Source organism: Larus michahellis, chromosome 1 (assembly GCF_964199755.1).
Source record: "Larus michahellis chromosome 1, bLarMic1.1, whole genome shotgun sequence".
In the NCBI taxonomy this organism is placed as follows: domain Eukaryota; kingdom Metazoa; phylum Chordata; class Aves; order Charadriiformes; family Laridae; genus Larus; species Larus michahellis.
Window position 1 is genome coordinate 951,882 of NC_133896.1, and position 21,330 is coordinate 973,211.

Sequence of the window (21,330 nt, forward strand, 5' to 3'; positions counted from 1 at the left end):
TTATTTTCGTTAACATTTTTGAGGGGGAAACGTGTGTTTCAGAGCCTTCACCCGAGTACCATTAACTTTGGTAGAGGCACTTCTACCTTTTCTAGAAAAGGTGAGGGGGAGTCTGCAGGAACAGCAGGTGATTAAAATTCACCAACTGAAAGACCCGTATTGCCGTGTATCACAAAACGTACAGCACCGTGCAATGCTGCGTTGGCTGCCATAAAAAAATACACTGCACCTCCTACTTCCCCTAAAACTCTGGGTGAGGCTTTTTCTTACTCTTCATTTCTGAATTCTGTGTTTTGTCCAGGATTATTACCGCAGTCAGTCCCGTAGTTACCAAAGGCTACCCCGAGCCTTACCGAATACGGGCACACACACAAAACACCCACGGCATTTTCCAACCTTTCAGAATGCTCTCAGTACTCCAAGGCCAGTAAAAATGGACATGGAGGGCCAGCAATCACCACAGGCAAGTCCTGCTGGAAACTGGGAGGAAATTACCAAGATTTACGGATTTTTTTATTTAAGCCTATTTAAACCCATTCCTGATAAAATAAAACATTTAACATTTTCCACTTAGTTACTAAGTGGAAACACATGGAAAAGCGGAGAGAAGTACATTATCCTACTTGTTTCATAAAAACCTGTTTTTGAATACTTCTGACTTTCCTGTAACATCCTTTCTGTTACAAAAATACAAAGGAAAACCTAACTTCAGCGGCCCTGTCACAGCTGAAGAGTGTTCCTCGGCCACATCTAACTCAGTCCCTCTCTTCAGTCTTGACAGGTACGGATGCCTGATGTGTATTTTAAGGTTATTTTATGATTTTTTTTTTGGCTAAGTTTTAATACAGAATTTCCTTTATTTCCTCTATAATCATAAATAACTTTAAGCATTGCCACACAGAGCAAAAGAAAAAAAAATGCAAATAATTCTCTCCAACTGCAGCATCTGAGCGAGGTTTCGAACACACCTGCGCGTCGGCTGGGACCAGACCCCCAGGAGCAGCCGGCGCTCACCCGAGAGCTCTGCACCTTTAAAACGCAGCTACCGAACAACTAATTGCAGGGAGTAAAGCATCACTTTATTTAACTTAGTGAACTTCAAGCCTAAGACTAGCTTTTTAAGCAAACTGTTAAAAATTTATAAAACCTACAACAAAAACATACAGATGGACAAGGACAGTGCGATCGACGGTTCGTCTGAACTCCCACAGAAATACTTTCCATGGGCTTCTCCAAACAGCTTTAAAGAAAAGCTAGCTTTCTTTTGTGAATCAGCAGCTGGTTAAAATAAAAGAAATAAATCAAAAGCAAATAAAAAAAAATAGAAAGAGGCGGCAAGTAGGGTCCCAAAAGAACCAGTGCTGCCCAATGGATTTGTAAGCGATTTCAGGAGAAAGACGAATAGCAAGGTAGAAACATTTACTAGTCACAGAAAAATTATTCAGCTTAAACCTACCAAAGCCGACACAAACAGCTGCACAACGATTTCATGTTAGTAATCAGCCAGACAATGAAACTGCAGATTTATCTCAGCGCTGACAAAAGCACAGAACTAATCATGGGAGAAATCCCAGCACCGAACGATGACGGCTAAGTTATCCGCTGAGATCCCTCTGATCAGGGATCTGTGGCCATCCAGCACCTTCAGGCAGAAATGCCCAGATCTTTATTATGGCCAGGCTAGCAAAATAAATACTAGCAGGGTTTATAAACATCACCAACAGGTATCTGAGCAGCAGCTTCATCACTGCAGGAAAATCTGTCTTCTTGAAAGGAGGACAAGCAGGGGATAAACAATTTGCGCTGACCATTTTGTCTGAGCTGGCAAATCCTGGCTGCTGGGCTCCGTTCAGGCAAACTCGGGAGCTTCCTGGGACCAGCCAACGCCCGCAGTGTCCTCGGATCCTCAGGGGGTCTCTCATCCTCCACCCGTTCTGAAGCCAGGCTGTCCCTCTGCCCCTCGTCCATCTGAGACGTATCCCACGATGTATCCCACACTCTCCTGCGCCGCGAGCTTCTGTCCTGCTGCACTTTCACACGCTCACACTCTTCTGCTGCCCCATCCCACCTTCTGGGAACTTCTTGCCCCCAGTGTGCTTGGAGGATCCCAGGCAGGAGCCATCCCCCCTCCTTCCGCAGGGGTTTGCCTGACCCAAGTGCCACAGCCAGGACAGAGCACCAAGCAGCCCTATTGTCACACACGGCCACCCCTCTGAAGAAAGGTGACATTTTAACACACAAATCAAACAGATCCTGTTTGTTACGGCCATTTGGAAAACATCTTGGAGCCACTGTTGAAGGAGCTCAACACAGAGCAATAGCCAAAGAGGTAAGAGTAATGTCCAAAGTTATTAGGAGAAAGAAGAAGTAACCAGAAGGCATGACATCATTTGACTATCGCGCGTTCACATCTCGAGCGCGGGTCTGGTTCACTTTTCTCAGGAGAGACAGCAGAGCTCGAACAAGTGCAGCTGGTCTGATCGGCTTCTAGAAGAGACCGAGCGGAACGAGACACAGCACAGCTTCTAATGGAAGATGCACTAAACTTGACTTGATACATGGCTACAGCTCAGAAAAACAACAGATACAGAGAAAAGCATGAATGGTATTAAGGAGGTGAATAGGCAGCTATTTACAGCTCCCTATAAACCAAGGAGGAGGACACCTCACAAAGTTATCAAGCGGTCAACTCAAAACCAGGCAGAATGAAACACTAATTATGTTCTGCATGGGAAGAAGCCCCGTGGAGCGTACTGCCGCAGACGGTTACAGGGTCCAAAAGCTCAACTGAGCCCAAAAACCCAGCTGGTTACACCAGTTCATAAAACTCAGCTTTATAAAGGACAGTGCCGTTTCAGAGAAGTCACTAATGCTGGTGACTCCCGCGGCGGGAGTGCCTACCCTACACCCACACTGCTCCGAACCTCCCCAAGCACACCCTTAGCAAGAGCCGGTATCGGAGGGTCCTGACCCAGCTGCACCCCAAGGATGACTGTCATTTCTCAGACTGGGCTACACTGTTATTTCCAGCTACTATTTTCTATTTCCAGCTACTATTTTCCATTTCACTGGCATAGATGACTACGAACGCCTGGATACCACCCAGGTGCTTTGCTTCCTAGATGGCTTCCAGAACAATTTTCACCAGTTTCAAGCCGTCAGGTCTGACATGCAACGTAACTATCATCAGCTCCATCAGCAGCACCTCTACTTACGGCTCACCTAAAATCTGCACTTTTCTGCAAGAAAATTTAGGATCTCCTGCATTCTTTTAGGATCTTCGAGAATGCCTTTAATTGATAACGTATTGCCCCTGGCAGACCGCGCTTAACGTAAAATCTCTTGCCTTTGGAGCATTAAGAAAGCGTTTCCTAGCTGACTTGCCAATAGGAAAAGGACAGAGCGAGCCAGCCCCGCTGGCGGCACTGGGAGGGATGGCAGTGCTCCCGCAGGCAGCCGGGCCATCTCCAGTAATCCTCAGGCAGTGAAACCCCAACGCAATTACACGCTGCATGAGAGGGCAGTTCCTCTTGCTTGCTTTAAACTGCCTGCTTGAGAACTTTCTCGGACACTTCCAATTTCTCACCTTACGAAGACCAGTGAGTAATCACAGGCTATTCACTTTCACTACCCCAATGACAGAACACACCGCGTGTCATTTCCATATCGCTACTTCTTGGAACAGCCACAAGCAGTTCCCAGAGATAGCCACCAGAAAGAAAAAAAGAAGTTCCGCCTTCTTCCTGTCAATTACATACCTTAAATGAGAGCTCAAGTTTTGAGAGGCACTTACCAGTTAAACCTGGTTGTAGGGAGTGACCTGACCCACAAACCACGGCTCGGCTGCAGACTCAGCAGCACAGAGGAACCGAGCTCCTCTGCCCTACGGAACCAGCTCAGACCCATCACAGCAGGACTGTCCCAGGGACACTACGGTTTCCTCCCAAATGACTCCAGGTATTAAATATCAAAAACTACCTCACTAGCAACCACCAGAACAAATAATATAGCATTATAAAGCACGCTGTCACTACCGAGCTTAAAAAAAGAAAGATAGATGTGCATACCTTCAGTAGAAGTTATTTCAAACGTGAAATCTTCTCCACAGACAGAGAAACATTTGGGTTACAGTTCCTGGAATATGCCCAGCTTCAGAAAATTATTTTCATCCAGTGTGAATTCTTTCTCAAGCTTCTTATCCTGGAAAATATTTTTAGAAGTCACTATTAACCAAAGGTAACCGAGGGCCAAAGATTACTTTTTTTCCTAACAAAATTCCACATTACCTTTCGGCCCAAAGAAAAATTGGAGCCAGGCTGTAGGTGAGACACAGGCTTTGCAAAGCCACCACCGTGTCAGACCCTCCAGTTCCCCCCAGTGCAAACCTGAGCCCTCGCACTGAGCGGGGACCGCAGGGGGGTCAACAGCCCCCTCCCCGCCATGGCCCCGGACACGGCTGGAGGCTTGTACCTCAGTCAAGGACATGCTCGTTTTCTCGGTATCGCTTCAAAAGAAAGTTATAGGTTGCCAAGGAAACTTAAGGGTCATTTTCACTTGTTCCAAGAATAATTGCAGCAACAACACACATATTTCACATTCGGTCTGGGGCCGTGAGGCAGCCGGGAGAGCTCCCTGCACTTGCAGGAGGTGAAAGGAGGCGTGAGAGCGGAGCTGGGCTCAGGTCGGACGGAGCTGGGCTTGAGCCGAGCCTCCCCGAATCCAGGTATTCCTTTTGGACCAAACAGCAAATAACAGCAACCAGGCCCTACGTGGAGAGTAATGTTCAGTGATATGGTTTAGTGATGGGTTTCGGCAGTGTGAGGTTGATGGTTGGACCCGATGACCTTAAAGGTCCCTTCCAAGCCAAGCGATCCTATGAGTCTGTTCCCACACCATCCCAACACAGGGAGTACACTCATCACCGGGGCAAACCCTCCATACACCCGAACAGCCTCGCAAACCTCAGACCCAGCAGAGGCACGGCAGCATCACACAGAGCACCAACAGAAAGAACAATATCATTTTCTCACCTTCTTATCAGTAACTACTCATTGGAAGTACAACATTCACCCAAAACTGAAGTAATCAATTTGAACGGACAGCGTACATGATTTTATTGTGCATATTTAAGGTCTGTAAATTTGATGCCTTCTTTTCCCCCAGCCTTTGTCCTACAGAGTCATTTAAACATTACAAATGACAAACTGAACATAAAACGGTGATAGATTTAAAAATCACAACCCGGGGCCCAACAATTAAAGTGCTGCTCTGAGAACAGACTGAACTGTTTTCCAGAGGAATGATGGTACACCTCAGGTGTATTCGGAATACAGGAAGAATTCTGTGAGACAGAGCTTGACAAAAAGCTACGTTTTTTGATTCTACATATCCCTTTAAAAGTCAAACTCTCTTTTGGAAATCAACTCACAGATGTGAATATCTGGTGCATTTACTTAAAAGCAAAGGGTGCACAGAACAGCTCTGAATAATGACTTGGAGTTTGGCACAGGGCAGTTATCACTTAGAAGCTACTTTATTATGGAAATTCAAACCATCTGCACCATTCTGACACTTTTGTTTGTTGTGCTTGTGGTCAGGATAACCCATCCTTCACTGCGGGTAGCGTTACCTCAGCCCCAACGTGTTACTGCACACAGAGCAGCCCCTTGGGCTCGCCCAGGCGCAGCGTCGCACCTCTCTGTAACCCGCCTGACGGCGGCGGGCACGACAACTGCCGAGGGCTCCTGTGCGGAGCCTACGCGTGCCCCAGAGCCCTCACCACCACAGCCACACAGCTGACGGCCATCAGCCTCAGCTAGATCTGCCTTTGCTCTTTATCCTGTATTCACCTCAGTTTTTCTTCAATTTCTTCAATTATTTTTTAATTGAAACAGTTACCGAATGAATTTCCAAATAAGCGTGGTAAGACAACTGGATCTGCTGTATTTCCACAGTTGAAACATGGATTTGGATGATGTGGTTAATTAATTACTTCCACTCTGAACACATACTGCTGAGATTTCAGCCTTACTCTCTTCTGAGACATGCACTTTATTTTATCTGGCAACCAATTTGAAACAAAGCATGATAAAGTAGTTAAAGTAAATAAGTGTTTCTATTTTCTGCCTTTTCTCCTAGTGATTTGACATTTTTTGCTGAACTCACTGTGTGTTAACCAGCTACATACACAGGCATGGGCAAAAACGTACCACAGTACATCCATACAGAAGTTCAGTTTTGAAGTCAAACCACGCACAGGTTTCTATGTTGTCAAAAGCGAAGTGTCCCATTTCTAACAGGAGAAATCATCCACCTCAGCAGAACAACTACTATCTCCAGTGATTTCCTGGAATAGGGTAGAGAGAGTAAACCCAGCAGACCAAACATACTCCCCTACACTCACACATTTTAGAGGAAACGTAACCTAACTTAGGCTACGAATTTTAAAGTATACTCCAAAGGGAGTATGCCGTGATTCCCCACAGCACAGACACAGCAGCAGCAAGGTGGATGGACAGCTATCAGCAAATTCCTTTTGAAAGCACCTGTACGGAGACAGCAGCCTGGCCAGGCTCCACGATGAAATAATTAAGCACCTGTGGCTTCAGAAGAGCAGAACCAGTCCCAGCTGTAGCAGTGCCATAGGAGCTCTCGTCTTTGGGAAAACCACATCACCGCTCAGAAACACCGAAATACAGGTCAGTGACCCAGCAACAAGATACAGCTTTTCAGTTTGATACAACTTTAGATTGGGTTAAACCTGAGCCCACTACCTTCCTTATTCCAACAGTGCATTTTTGATTCTTTGGAAATCCCGTGTTCGTAGACGCTGCTGTGCTACGCCTGTCTTCCCACCTCCAGCACACGCATCCCGGATTAAGTTCGCAGCGAAGTGCTCACTGGTCAGGCAACGTGCCTAAAACCAATCAATGGGAAACTGATTATTTTGAATGACAATCAGCAGAATTCACTGCTGTGCCATAAAGGCTAAGAGTTTTGTAAAATTCCACAGCTCTCTGGTTTAAATGGATACCGAAGCTTTGGAGAGCTCAAAGCCGCAGACGGGAAGGCTTTGGAGGAACAAATATAAACCCCACGATGCCCAGAACAAACCATCTGCTCGGGGCTGTCCTCGAGCGGCTGACTGGGGGCAGAGGGGTCCACAGCAGGGTTTGGGGTTGGGAGAACTTGTCTTGTTCTTTTACATCAGCTTTGCATTCCACAAAGGGAAGGTTTTCCCACGTGCTGCACATCACAAAGAGATCCAGCCTGAGGAGCGCTGGTCACCCCCGTGCTCCTCCGCATCCTCAGCTGTGGGCACCGAGCCCCGGGGCAGGAATCCCACAGCACTGCTCCCAGGAGCCCCCGAGGGACATCCCGACCACCACCGACCTGCACGTCACCGCCACCCCGACGCACCCACCACGGCGTGCCACCACCTGCTGCCGTCATCTCCTCTGCACTACCTGCCTCCTACTCACAGATCCCTGAAAAAACAGAATACTCTTAGTTACACAACAACCGGTGAAGTCGTTCTACAAAGGAGGCGGCTGATAAACCCACCGTTCAGCATTACTTACGGATTGCCAGCTTCAAAGCAGTCACCCGCCAGCCAAACCCTTTCAAAGAGTCGTTAGAACCAACAAGGCAGAAAAAAATTGAACCACTTTCACTTTATGAAAGGACATTGGCAAAACGCCCAAGTAATTTGCCCAAAGTTTAGTGTGAGCAAAATCTAAAGGAATTCAAGAGACCGCTGATTTACAGCTCCTTTCATTAGACAGCTTTGTTTCCAAATATCCAAAATACCCAAAAATAGCTATGTGTTTTTCATATAGCCAAGACATGCTTCCAAACATATTAGCTCAAAGACGCGAATTAAAATACCAATCAAGAGTGAAAGTCCGGTTTGTATATAGCTCAGTTAAGTCTCTTTGAAACTAAAGCGTGGTGCAGCTTTTCCATACACTTCTCCCCAAACCCCCTGTGTGCAGAGTCTGCCTTCCCTACAACCGCTTCTCCGGGCAGTCCTTCAACAGCGGGGCTCGAGAGGTATTCCACAGCCTTTTCATGGAATCCACTCAGAAAAGCTCATTAACAAGCTGTCTAAAATCCACTATATAAACCTCTACAATGCCTCTGAAAGAGCATTTACACTTTAGCAAGTCAAGAAAAAAAAATAATTAAAAATATCCCAGCTTCTCAACTACCTCCTGAGCCCTCTTCAGGAAATTCCCACCTGGAACAGACCTGCTGAAGGACCCGCAATGAACCCTTCTATTACTTTGGGCAGTGTGTGCCAAGACAAGGTGTATCAGAATGGAAAACCAGGGACAGCACATGCACTGTGCAGCTCCTCGGGGACACGGGGAGAACGATGGAACCGCACCATAGCACCCAGCACCGGAACGCTGCTCCCCACAGCGAGCCCATACGCACCGTCTCCATCAACTAACTACTGGTAACAGGAGTGCTTATCTGCACGGGCATTTCAAGGGGAAAATATTCAGAGAAAAAGTCAGGAGACTTCCTAGAGAAAAATAATCAAAGGTTATATTTAACTCCTAAAAAGACAATGTGTAAGCAGAAGAGTGTCTCTGTGTAACTATTCTAACGGCTTGGCCATGGCAGGAGAGGAACAGACTCTCCCCATCCCTAGATGCACCGGCGGCACCGCACAGGAGTCAGGAGCAGGACGCAAGCGTATGAAAAAAGGACATACCTGTTTGGATAACACTATACCAAAAGCAGCTATTTTTAAAGAAATTAAAAGCCATCCCACCACCTTAGTTACTTTCATATGGTTGATCGGAAATATAAAGCAAGACTAACTAAATTCAACCTTTCATATAAGCTATAACGTCTCTTGTACTAATAAAGTTACAAGTTTTACTTACCCAGCCTAAGGAAAAAAAGCATTTCTACAGGGTATCTCCGTTGCAATTGAAGAGGTAAACAGGGGAACAGGCAGTTTACAGGAAAGTAGTAACAGCCACAAACGATTCTGTAGTCACTTTTATCTCCACTCGCAGATATTTTGTAATTCATTCAGCCACTTCCCACCTACTTCAAGAGCGGTCACCAAAAAAATTATCGTAATCCAAAGGAAAAAGAGGCCAGTATAAAGCAGTCATCCTTTCCGCCTTCTCCTCTCCGGTGTGACAAGTGAGAAATGCAAGGATATTTAAGACAGTCCAGAGGCTTGCCCAGTCACGGGATTTTATACTATCAACACTTGCACCAAGTTTCTGAAGTTGTGGGGTCGTTTGAGATCATCAACTCTTTCCTAACCTCACTTGTGTGAAGATAACGCTGCCAGGAATTCAGGGATAAAAGGGTGTAATGGCCGTAAAATTGTCAAGCAGAAAACCAAAAAAAGCTTATTTATTATTTCCAAGAGATGGGTGAAAAATCAGGATACTTTTCATGTCTTCTAGAAAGCTGCCAAGAGTTCACCCCTCAGGTCTTCGGGGGCACCTGCATCTCCCCACGGGCACTCGGGCATCAGAGTTTGACCGAGCTGCGGCCTCATTGGTATCTTACTTGGAAATTAATTCAGATTCCCCGGCAGCATTCTGCTGCACACGGGCACCACGCTAATCCTCTGCCAGAGCAAGCACCAAACGACTGAGACTGTTACTCCAGAAATTCTCGACTGATTTCAGTCCGCAGAATCCTGCATCCTGCTACTAACATACGTGCAGCCCCGAGACCACTTAGACCATGTTTGGTCTTTTCCACTTCCTCATTTCCCCCAGAAATAAATAAATAAATAAAATAATAATTAAAAAAAAAAATCCATCCACCAACTCTTCTGAGACTCAACTGTAACATGGGAAGTTAAATATTGCCATAGTGACTAGTTATAACAGTACATAAATACAACAGCTTACACAAACGAGTCACTGTAGGGTTAACGGGTACTTCTGGCATGTATTAGTTATACACTGAATATTACGCATGGTGCTATTTTTCCAGAAACTGTGCTGAAAACAAAGTTATAGGGAACCCTCCTCCAACTTCCATTGCCACTTCACGCCATTTTCAGAAGAGAATTTCAGAGGAGAATTCCCTGCACGTTTTCAGAGCACTTGAAATTTTACAGAAATTGCTGAAATGAGGGGGGAAAAAAGCCAACAAAAAAAAAAAAAAACAAACCAAAGAACAAAACACCAAAAACCAAGAAACAAAATTTTATTTGCAGACGACGCCAAACTGGTCTACTGTCCTTTTTAATGACACTTGTTTTGAAACAAAGGCTCACGTCTCAGCAAAGGCTAACTGCTGTCCTTGCTGCACCTGAAGTGACGGAGGGTGGTTTTGGGGAGAGGTGACACAAGGGCAGCTGCATCCTCCTGCCTCTCCACGGCCGCACACCCACAGCGAGAGATCCGAGGGGCCTGGATCCTCACCGTTCTCTCCAACTATAACGAAGACTACCTGGTGTCCCAGGCAAACACCTGCTTTGGTTTTAATACCTCCCACAGAGAGCAAAATAGTAACCTTCGGTTTTATCAACCCCTTAGGATAATTCTCAGCATCGACAGCATTTCTGCAGCACCAGTACTGCCTGGTGCCCAGTCCCCGTATTTCACCATAGTCCTTCAGCCACATAAAGGGCACGAAATACCATCTAGAGTCAGAAACTAGTTTAATCTTAGATTAACATTTTACTATTATTGTACTTTCCCAAAACCAGAATAATTCCTTTAAACAATTAGTGTAGGTATAGACCCTCCCATGTCAAGAGACTATAAAATATTTCCCTTTTTCCTGGTGAATGAATTCTCCCTGGAATTTGTTTTCCACCCTAACCGTACGAGCAGCCAGCCGGCTCCTCTCTACCCGAACGCCGAGTTCTGTTCCCAGCCTCTGCCGTTCATCTCTCCGACTCCACACACACACGCTCCTAACAGCAAACACCAGTTTAAAACACATCCTTTATAAATCCAGGTTCAAAGCGACTGCAAATTTATTTTCCTCTCCATCTGGACATTTGCAAAACGATATGCAAACCATGAGATACATGAAACGATACTGGTAATTATAGAAGTAACCGAGACCAGTTACTATTTTAACCTTCTGGCCAAGCACTGCGAGTGTCTCTCACAGAAGCTGACCCATCCACAGAACCAGCATGTTACGGAGACAGCGTTTACGTGGAATCTCTTCCAAACTGCTACGTACAGCGCAAGAAGAATGTGGAGACATCACGGGGTTTTGAGTTAGACAACAAAGACGGCAGAAGGCCCATCCCCAAGGTCAGGCAGAGCCAGATGACTAGAAGCAAGCTGAAGATTATCTAGCGCAGTTATTTATGGCCATGAACTGCCAAAAGGCACCAGAGCTGTGGCAGAGAAGGAAATCAAGGACGGCGTTTTATCGTCAAATGTGCTCGCTGGAAAGAAGCTGGAGTCTACAATAAATCACCCGCAGAAGTCTGGAAGGCCCCAAATACTGTCCTGCTGGTTCTTACCCAGCACTAATGACAACAGAAGTGCCACACTAAAGCCAGCGACTCACAAGGCAGGGGACAGTCTCATCTCTACCCGCTTTTCTTCTACTGCCAACGTACCACACTGCTCTTTCACACTCCCCAGCTGATACTTTAAGTCAGCTATGATCCATTTTAAGAATGTGTCAAGCCACCCAGTAACTAAACAAGCTGAGGAAAGTTGCCAGTTTAATACATAACACCACGCTGTTACCTCACAAGAATTTACATTTTCAGTATTTTTATCACCAAGATCTTTCCAAGAAATTTGGTAATTTGGGTTATCAAGATTTTCTGACTGCACAACTTAAGTTGCCTGAAAAGGGCCCAACTTTCCAGAAGAGTTGAGTAAACACCCTCCAAAATTCAGAGCACACTACAATGTCCCAAGTCACCCATGACAAAGTCTGCAGACACAGAATCACAGAATCTTCAGAGTTGGAAGGGACCTCTAGAGATCACTTAGTCCAACTGATCTGAAAGTCTTCCACACACCTGAAAGTCTTCCTCCTGTGGCTACTGGAGAAGGGAGACAGAACACCATCATGCTGGACCGAGATCATATCAAAAAAGGCACAAGACGCTCTTGAGAATCACCTTGTTTACCCAAGCTCTTGTTCTGGAGACCCAGAAGTCTGTATAACATTCTATTCTGAACAAAAGTTGATTTAAACTCAAGAAATAAAAAATGGACGAGCTATAACTGCACTTCAGCAGCATCACTGAGCCCAACGTGTGTTCAACTGGTGGAAGCTCCACAGCAGGAACGCACCCGCTGCTGCTCCCGCGGCAGAGCCTGTCTTGTCCCCACATCCCTGCTGCCCAGGGGCCAAAGAAAATTCCAGTGAAATTCCAGCAAACCTCAGTCCGTGGTTAAGCGCGATCACCAGCACCGTGCCAGGTACGCACAGCGTGATAGCTGGGAAGGAAAAGCAAGCAGATTAATTCATTCTACTTAAAAAGGATTTCATTTTTTAGTTTTAATATGCAAAATCCACAATGAATTAAAAACTAACACTTGCTCACACTCCGCGATGCTAAAACCCAAGCCTGGTAACCTCTTCAGGGACTCTGTGCCAAAGCCCCCTACCCCTGAGCCATGGGAGGGGATGTGGGGACAGAAGGAAAACTGCCAGCGCAGCCACAAATTTCCTTCCTGGAAAGAGAAACATCACACGGAGCCCAACAGAGAACATCTATTTCTAGAAGACACATAAATGTATAAAAATGATACCTAAAACTTACCATGCTTCTGACCCAAGGCACAAAAAGAATCGATTCCAATGCAGACACACAGTTACAAGAAAACGTGGCACACAGGCAGTCTAGAAGCAATTCTGACAGAACCTGGAAAGACCAAAGCTTCTGTACATTTCCCCATTTTCTTTTCCCCATAATCCCTCCCGCTTCTAACACACCAGGCCCCGCTGCCAGGACAGGTCAGGGTCTCTTCTCTATTTTCACCTTTACCGTCATTTGCAAAAAACGCCAGGGCTGCCGGCGGTTTCCATCTATCTGTTCAACAGCACGTGCAATGCCTCACACTTGTCACAGTGAGGGGAAAAAGGGACACCAGAAATAATTCAATCCTGTATCCATTATTTGCCCCAACTACAGAAGGTTGTTGAAAGCACACTGCCTTGGCTCAGCCGCGGGATGAGCTCCGCTGCTCCACACCGTGCCAGCCCTGGGGGCCAGGCGGGCGGGAAAAACCCAGCAAGGCAGCAAACACGCAGGCTGGGGGCTGGTTTGACCCTTTTAGTGCCCAGGACCTCGCCAGGCGTTCACAAAAAAACCTGTGCCAGAATAGCACAAACTGCGATGAAACCAGACTGTCTGATCAAACACGTCGACACCAACCTCTAGTCAAGCCATTTCTCTACACTCACCCACAGACAACGCAACCTGAACACCATCATTCAGCTCCGAATTCGCAGACAGCCACCAAAGAGCTAAGAAGACTGCTCGACTTAACTTCCCTGGTCTTCAAAGGCTCGTGGCTGGACTTACAGGAGCACAGGGTCTCATCTTCTGATGCCAGGTTCCTGCGCTCGCGCCACCCTACACCCGGGAACTCGGGAGGGATTGCCAGGCTTCACAACCCTTCACCCTTCCCCAAAAGTGCACTTACAGGGTCCAGCACACACTAATTTAGCGATCACACCAGCAACTGAAAGGAAATACGCCTGACTGGAGACACCGGGAACCGGCCAGCACTGCTGGGACAGGGGCATCCAGCTACTCCAACAACCTGCTGGGGCTGCCATTCTTTCAGAAGAAAGTCAGAAACTCCTCGGAGCAAGAAAACATGCCACCTACGTATTTACACCTCTCCAATACCACCCCTGTTCTTCCTTGGTTTTATTCCTAGGAACTGAACGGAAAACGTAAGAATGTTTTACTCCTATATAAGCATTTCAGGATGCCATCTGAACTGATGATCCCATGTAAGGTACATCCACAGCAACAAAATTACAAAACTCCCATCAAGTATATGCACAGAAATCACGTTGCAAATGGAGGTGGGGGGGAGGGGGAGAAAAAAAAAAAAGAGAGAGAAACACACTCTTTCCAGAAGTCTTATTTTTAAGCTGTGATTGTGGCAAGAGCAATGCTCTTTCTGAAATTAATGAAACTGCAAGCAAGGCTCCTACCACTTAACATCAACTTCACGATTTTTTTAAAAAGGAGCTTCCCAATTATACTGATGACCCTTTGCATGCCATTTTCTCTGAAATTCTACTTGCATAACAAGAGCTCAGAGAACATTTCTTTTTGTACTACCAGAGCAACAACTTTGCAGGATCAATGGAAAAAGGGTCGGGTTCCAAGTCCTCCAAGGCGGCTTTGGTAGCCCGCTGCTGAGAAGCAGCACACTCCTAAGGCTCAGGTCCATGGGAAGCTGGGAAGGGGAGGAAAAAAATAAAGAAGAAAAAAAAAAAAAAAGGGGGCACTGCTAAGTTGTTTGGTACCTATTACTAGAGTTACTGGCTACCCAGCCAGAAGAAACGCGTCTGGCGAGCTCCGCCAGTAACATGTTTTGCACCAACAAAAAGGCTACAGATCTCCTGGGCAGTCTTCCACAAGAGCCTAACTTGCCAGGAGGAATCAGCAAGAAGTAAATTTACCAACTAAAAAGACGCCTGGTCTCATTTTTGCTTCATCCCATTCTTTTATTATCATTTATTTTAAAAAGCCTTTCCCAATTTAAAAAAAAATGAGTGCATGAACATCACCCACGTGCCATGTAACAGCTCCGAACAGGAAAAATTGTCCAATGCCCAGAAAAATCGTCTGGCATCCCTTCCTGACGAAAGTCTCCGCATGACCCCAGTGGGTATTTTGGGGTAAGAGGGAGAGGACGGGGGGACAGGGAGAGTGGGGGAGTTCCCACGTTGTTTGCGGCCAGACAGGAGCCAGCACCACGTCCGGAAGGTGACGGTTCACTGTGTGCCCCCGTGGCACCTGAACACACCGCGTTTGGACGGAAATTTGACATTCTCCCTTGAGCATCTGCAGCCTCCTTTAAGGCTCTTTTCCACTTGCTTCCAGCGGTATTTTAAACCATGTTCTCCTGCTGGAAGCAGGTTCTATTTAGACATTTTTCTAACAACCCAGAGAATAATTTCAAAGCCTCGGTGCCAGCCTGCAGCGGCCCCCGAGCATCTCCAGCCCAGCAGCGCTGAGCAGAGCCCCCCCCAATGCTGTGCACGGCCCGGGGAAGGTGAGAAAGGTGCTGAGCCCGGAGCGAGCCCACGGCTGGGAAACACCCTTCAGTACCTCATGCCACAGGCTGACACCGCTATGGGTAGCTGTAGATGCAAAAGCTTCCACCGCCGAGCCAGACTGACGGCACATCCATCAGAAGATGCTTCTGAACAAAGGGCCCATCCTGCTTATTCCCATTGTCAACATTCTCGTTTTCTTCACCTTCCCTCTGACAGTCAGGGCACGTTCAGATAGAAAACCCAGTTCCTCCTTTTCTGGGAAGAGTGCTTCCCACCTGAGGTAGCTTGAAAGAAAATCACCAAGCATGTGGACTATCACAGAGCCAGTCCATTAAATGTTGTCCGAAACTGACATTGACAGAAATTAATTGGCAAACAACAGTACAGCTAAAGCTAACTCTGCAAGAGCCAGGAAATACAAAGCAAAAATACCATCAACCGCACTCTGCCGTCCTGTGATCTCCGGAACTGGCAGGCACCCACGAGGGACGCACCACAAGAATGATTCAGACTGTTTTGAACAAGCAGATGTAAGTGAAGAGCAACTGTGCCGTTGTACGGGCTGCGGTGCGCCCCACAGAACGCCGTGCTTTTACCCCAAGGGTTGCGACAGCCCCCCCTCAGCAGGTGCCAGGGCTTGCGCTGCCATGGAGATACAGCACTGGTGCCTCCAGAACCACCATGGACTCCTGTGCCAAAATATAACGATGCCTGTGAAGCCAACAGGCCGCTCCTGGTGAGGACGACAGCCCGACAGTGGTCTCAGGGCACCCAACCGTCCTCGAGTGGCACCCAACCGTCCTCGAGTGCTTGCTGCCCTGTACGGCACAGTTTGAGAGACTCCTTAAGACAAAGCACAGACGTGGCAGCTTCATGCAAATGAGGACAGTTGTGCACAGCACCGTTTACAGTTCAGCAGCTTTTACCTCAATGAGGCTACGAGCCAGCAGTTTCCTGTGAGAGCAACGGTCACAGGATGGAGGAGACAGAAGGCAGATCACCCAGTCCAACCTGCTGCTTTTCACGGCAGCGTCAGCTGGAGCTGGCTGCCCAGGACCACGGCCAGGCAGGGCTTGAATGTCACCAAGGATGGAGACTCCACCACCTCTTCGGACAGTCTCTGCCTGTGTTCAACCACCCTTCGCAGTAAAAACATGTTTTCTTTCATTCAGTTTCCCAAACTTCAATTTGTGCCCACTGCCTCTTGTCCTGTCACTGGGTACAGCTGAGGAGAGCCTGGCTCTGTCTTCTTTACTCCCCCATAAGGGATTTATACACACGGCTGAGATCCTCCCGAGCCATCTCTTCTCCAGGATGAACAGCCCCAGCTCCCCCAGCACTCCTCACACGGCAAATGCTCCACTTACTTAATCAACTTCATGGCTCTTTGCTGGACTCTCTCCACTGTGTCCATGTCTCTCCTGTCCTGCGGAGCCCAGCACTGGACCCAGAACTCCAGATGTGGCCCCACCAGTGCTGGGCAGATGGGAAGGATCACCTCCCTTGACCTGCCCAGAAGGCTGCTGGTCACTTTTGCAGCAAGGGAACGTTGCTGGGTCCTGGCCAGCCTTGTGTCCACCAAGACCCCAAGGTCGTTCTCTGCAGAGCTGTTCTCCAGCTGCTCAGCCCCAGCCTGTCCCAGCGCAGGGGATTCACCCTCCCCAGGGGCAGGGCTTGGCATTTCCCTCGGCTGAACTTCATGAGATTGTTCCTGGCCCACTTCTCCGGTCTGTTGCAGTCCCTCTGTAGGGCAGCGCAGGCCCATTAAGCGCTCCTCCCAGTTCTGTGTCACATAGGGCATTCCAGATGCGCTTCATTTCACCCTTTCAGAAGATATGCTGTTATTTGTCAAGGGACAGATAAGTGCCAGCATTCAAAAAGGGCAGAATCAAGCACTGAAGATGCAAGTACTTCACAACTGCGGTTCTGCATTGGAGGTGACCAGAACGGTACTATGTATTTAAGAGCAGAAACATGGAAAGAGTTGTTAGTCAATCTGTTCAAAACAACTGAAAAATATACCCCAGACACCCTAACAATCTCTTCAAAAATAATTCTTTCTCCTTCCAACCACCAGCTGCTGTGTTTGAAGGGATTTTAGCCTGGTCAGACTGATGGAAATCTTGATGATGTTCTAACCTACACCGCACAGAGCATGAATTAGACGTTAGCATCTTCTGAAAGTATTTTAATGCCTCAGCTTCTCTCCCGCTGCTAAGGCCCCGTGCACTAACAGCACTCAACTGTTTCTTTTCCTCTGCTGTTACACGCACCATGTTGGTTTCTTGAGGATTTAACTGCTGTGACCCGTCAGAAGACAACGGCTTGCAATACGCAGACTACCTGTGTTACCGTGTCCTCTGTTCCACTCCTTCCAACCCTTTGGTACCGCGGTGTCACCGCTGTGCTGCTGCTCTGCACATCCACACCCCAGGCTGCCATCCCCCCAAACGCCACTGCCATCGCTGGTCCCCAGCACAAGGTCACTGGCCGGTACTTACTGTCTCTGCCTCTGCAGGTCATCATGACCAACACCTCCAGTCCCACCAATGTCCTGTCCTCATCTCCCAGCTCCGTGACCCCATCGAGTGAACTTCTCCCACCGCTCGGTACAGCCAGAAGCCCATTCCAGGCAGAGACGGCACAGTACAGCACAAGCCCCGTTCTGGTTGAGCTCGGACGCGGCATGCCTTGCTGTTGAAGTACGCCCATGTCCTGGTTTGACACAACAACCCACAATACAGGTAACAGATGACCTACCACAGTCTACTCTTCTTTGGGTTCAAAATGCTCAGAACCTACATTTCAGTCTCTCAGGGGAAGAGAATCATGAGCTACTCAATTGTTTCTAGAGTTCACTTTCAATCTCTTTAAGATCCTACTTCAGACTCTTTAGGAATGCACTTTCAGTGCTGGTTTCCAAGACAAAGCAACGCTGACAAAAAATTTCCTCATTCATCTTATAACATAGGCAAGATCTGTATTGATTCCTCTTACATTCACACAAGGCATGAAAAACAGTGAAAAACTCCTATTTGCTACATAAATAAATACCATAGCTCAAGAGGAGAGATTTTTTTCAGATTATTATGAAATTATACCTGAGAGATCTGTATTGTCCAGACAAACTAAGGCAGTACTGGGGATTTCCTGCTGTATCTAACGAGCACTGGAGCTTCAGCAGAAGCCCACCACTATAAGGAGAACCGCCTTTCAGGCAGTCGCGTATCGTCCTTCCTACCAGCTATACTCCTCCTGGGAAGCAGACGTCCATGGAGCCACAACAAGGCCAAATGAAAAACAGAAAGTTAAAGGCAGGAAATGCAGAAGGCCTCTTCACCAACCTTATACGTCTTTCTAGCCCACCTAATCTGTAACTACCTGTAATTTGGAAGGACTTCATTAATACGCACTGCTCCAAATTCAAACTGGTATCGTGTCCGCCCTTGGTAGTCATGCTATCTTTGACAGTAATAGAAAATTCAACCTTATTACAGAGGAGCCCCTCTTACCAAAAGAATGTTTTTCTCTTTAGAAACCTACTTGCAGACACCCTTTGAAAGCCAAGTCTTGGCAGGCTTCACGTCAGTCCCTCCCCAAGCATAAGAGTGTCACATCAACCCAACAACAACAAAAATAGACGTTATGGAGCGTTATCTGACATGCTCCGCATGCTCCACATGTAATGCTAACATGGGCAGGCGTTATTTTAAATACAGTCTGTTGCAAGCAATAAAGCCCAAAGCAGAAGAGTAAAATAGCAAGATACAAATCTGTCTTCTACCAGTATCCAGCGCCTTCACCTCCCAAGATCAAACATTTAGACAAATCTGTTCCAACCTCAGTGCCACACTGAAACTGCAGCTTAATACTACAACGAAAGACCAAGCACAACGCCATCAGAAAAAAAGAAATCAAGGTCTTGGTTATAGCCTGTGAAATAAATAACCGCTCACATAGCAAACCAAAACAGGCCTTAGGTGCAAGAACACAATCTCACAAGCCATAGCTGCACTAAGTTAAGGAACCAAGATGAAACAAGCAGCTGCCCTTAGCACAGAGCAGAGTCCAAACCAGCCTTCTCTGTCCCCAGATTAAGGCCATGCAGTGAGCCCACCCTCGTGCCAAACAGCTGGCCACAGGTCTGGTGAAAGTAAAGTCAAGGGACATTACAAAACTCTGCAAGAGGCATCGCTGCAGTTTCAGGACACCTTTAGAAGTTGCAGGACATGAATAAACCAACTATTTTAACATCGGAATTTTACATAAATACATCCTTATTCATCGCTCTTCTCTCTGTTCCCATTCCTCATTCATTCGCTGGATTCTTTTTTATAAAGTCTGAATAAAAGGCAAAACAGGATAGACTAGAGTCCTCCGACGCAAGAATGGCTCCAGCAGCTGCCCACACAGCCCCCAGTTAGCATTCACATCCCACTGGACATCAAACTCTTATGATCTCGGCAATTTCTGCCAAGCTCCAACTGCACATGTACACATCAAAGTCTCAAGAACATAAAACACAGAGATGAATTATAGCCTTTATTCCCTCCCACAACGGGGCACACAAAATTATAAATCGTCTCTATTGTCATCAGCTAGCTTTGTAGTTAGCTATTATCATAGTACTGGGACAACTTAAATACTTAAAATCTGTGAAAACCAGTATCTTATACCATGTTTCAGCCTTAGTAAAAAAAATTGACTGAGTTCATCATAATTTTATTACTTCATTTTCCATCACCCCCTCAGAGTCTCATAACCTTCAGAGGCGAACACTCAAACAGTCAGAAGGTTCTGTTTAGTGCAGGTGAAGGATGCATCTCTGGGGATAAGAAAAAAAACAGAGGCTTTTGCCTGTAGGCCACTTCCAGGGCAGAAGGCCAGCAAAGCCTGGTCTGAACAGCGGAATGGCTTGTCAAGGTCTTTGGAGGGGAAGCAGGTTCCTCTAGCGAGCACACCCCCAAACTCTGGTGCAGGATCAGCTGCTGCCTTCCAAGCCCTGGCTACTTCCAAGAGGAAAGGGCCGGCTACCACCCTGCCCAGCACCGGCACGCACCGCCTGAGCAGCGGGACTCAGATCCCCCACCTGAAATTCTCCACACTGTATCAACCTGGTATCGTAGAATCATAGAATCGCCTGGGTTGGAAGGGACCTTTCAGATCATCAAGTCCAACCATCAACCCAACTCTGACAGAAACCATCACTAACCCATATCTCTAAGCACTGTGTCTGCCCGGCTTTGAAATCCCTCCAGGGATGGCGATTCCACCACTGCCCTGGGCAGCCTGGTCCAGTGCTTGACAACCCTTTCCATGAAGACATTTCTCCTGATATCCATCCTAAACCTCCTCTGACACAACTTGAGGCCGTTTCCTCTTGTCCCACCGCCTGTTCCTTGGGAGAAGAGCCCGACCCCCCCTGGCTACCCCCTCCTTTCAGGGAGCTGCAGAGAGCGAGAAGGTCTCCCCTCAGCCTCCTCTTCTCCAGGCTGAACACCCCCAGCTCCCTCAGCCGCTCCTCATAGTATCCCAACCCCATGGTTTGAATTAAGGAGAGGCCACAATACTCTTTATTAATGACATTTTCAGGCAAGATTCACTATCTGAATTTTAACGTTTCAGAACTACCGAGCCCAGCACTGTACCCTCAGCCACAGTTACGCTTCCCAACGTGGGGAGCCCGTGCCGTAGGCAGCAGTGCCGAAACCCACCCTGCAGCCCGGCAGCACCCCCTTTTGCTGTGGCACCCACTCTGCAGCTCCCTTCCCCAGACCTTTCCTCCCAACCTTCTGGCACCGCGTTCTCCTGCCGCTTTCTTCAGGGCTCACCTTGCGACTCCCCTCCACCCAGCATCAGAAAACTGCAGGGGAAAATCTCCGTCCCGAGGCGCACAACCACCAAGGGCACTTCCATTGCGCCACGGCCAACACGAAGATGGAAACAGTGCACAGAGAATTCTGTTAATCGTCAAATGTTACCATCTAACTAAAGATGTTTCAGCTTCCTGAGAGATGGCTTACCCCATGCTGTTGATTTGAAAACACTTAGATACACTTATAATTCTCAAATAAAATTTATTCTTAACCAAAGCAGTACTTCACCAGT

General features: G+C 47.3%; 1 protein-coding gene across 6 annotated transcripts in view; it reads right to left on the reverse strand.

The window, feature by feature from the left end:
- PPP6R2 (protein phosphatase 6 regulatory subunit 2) overlaps positions 1-21,330 on the reverse strand; it is a 105,563-nt gene that overhangs the window by 72,405 nt on the left and 11,828 nt on the right. For all 6 annotated transcript variants that reach the window (XM_074573101.1, XM_074573098.1, XM_074573103.1 and 3 more), the window contains one exon: positions 4,068-4,200. The gene's annotated coding sequence lies outside the window, so the exon portion shown is untranslated. The remainder of the gene's footprint in view (positions 1-4,067; positions 4,201-21,330) is intronic.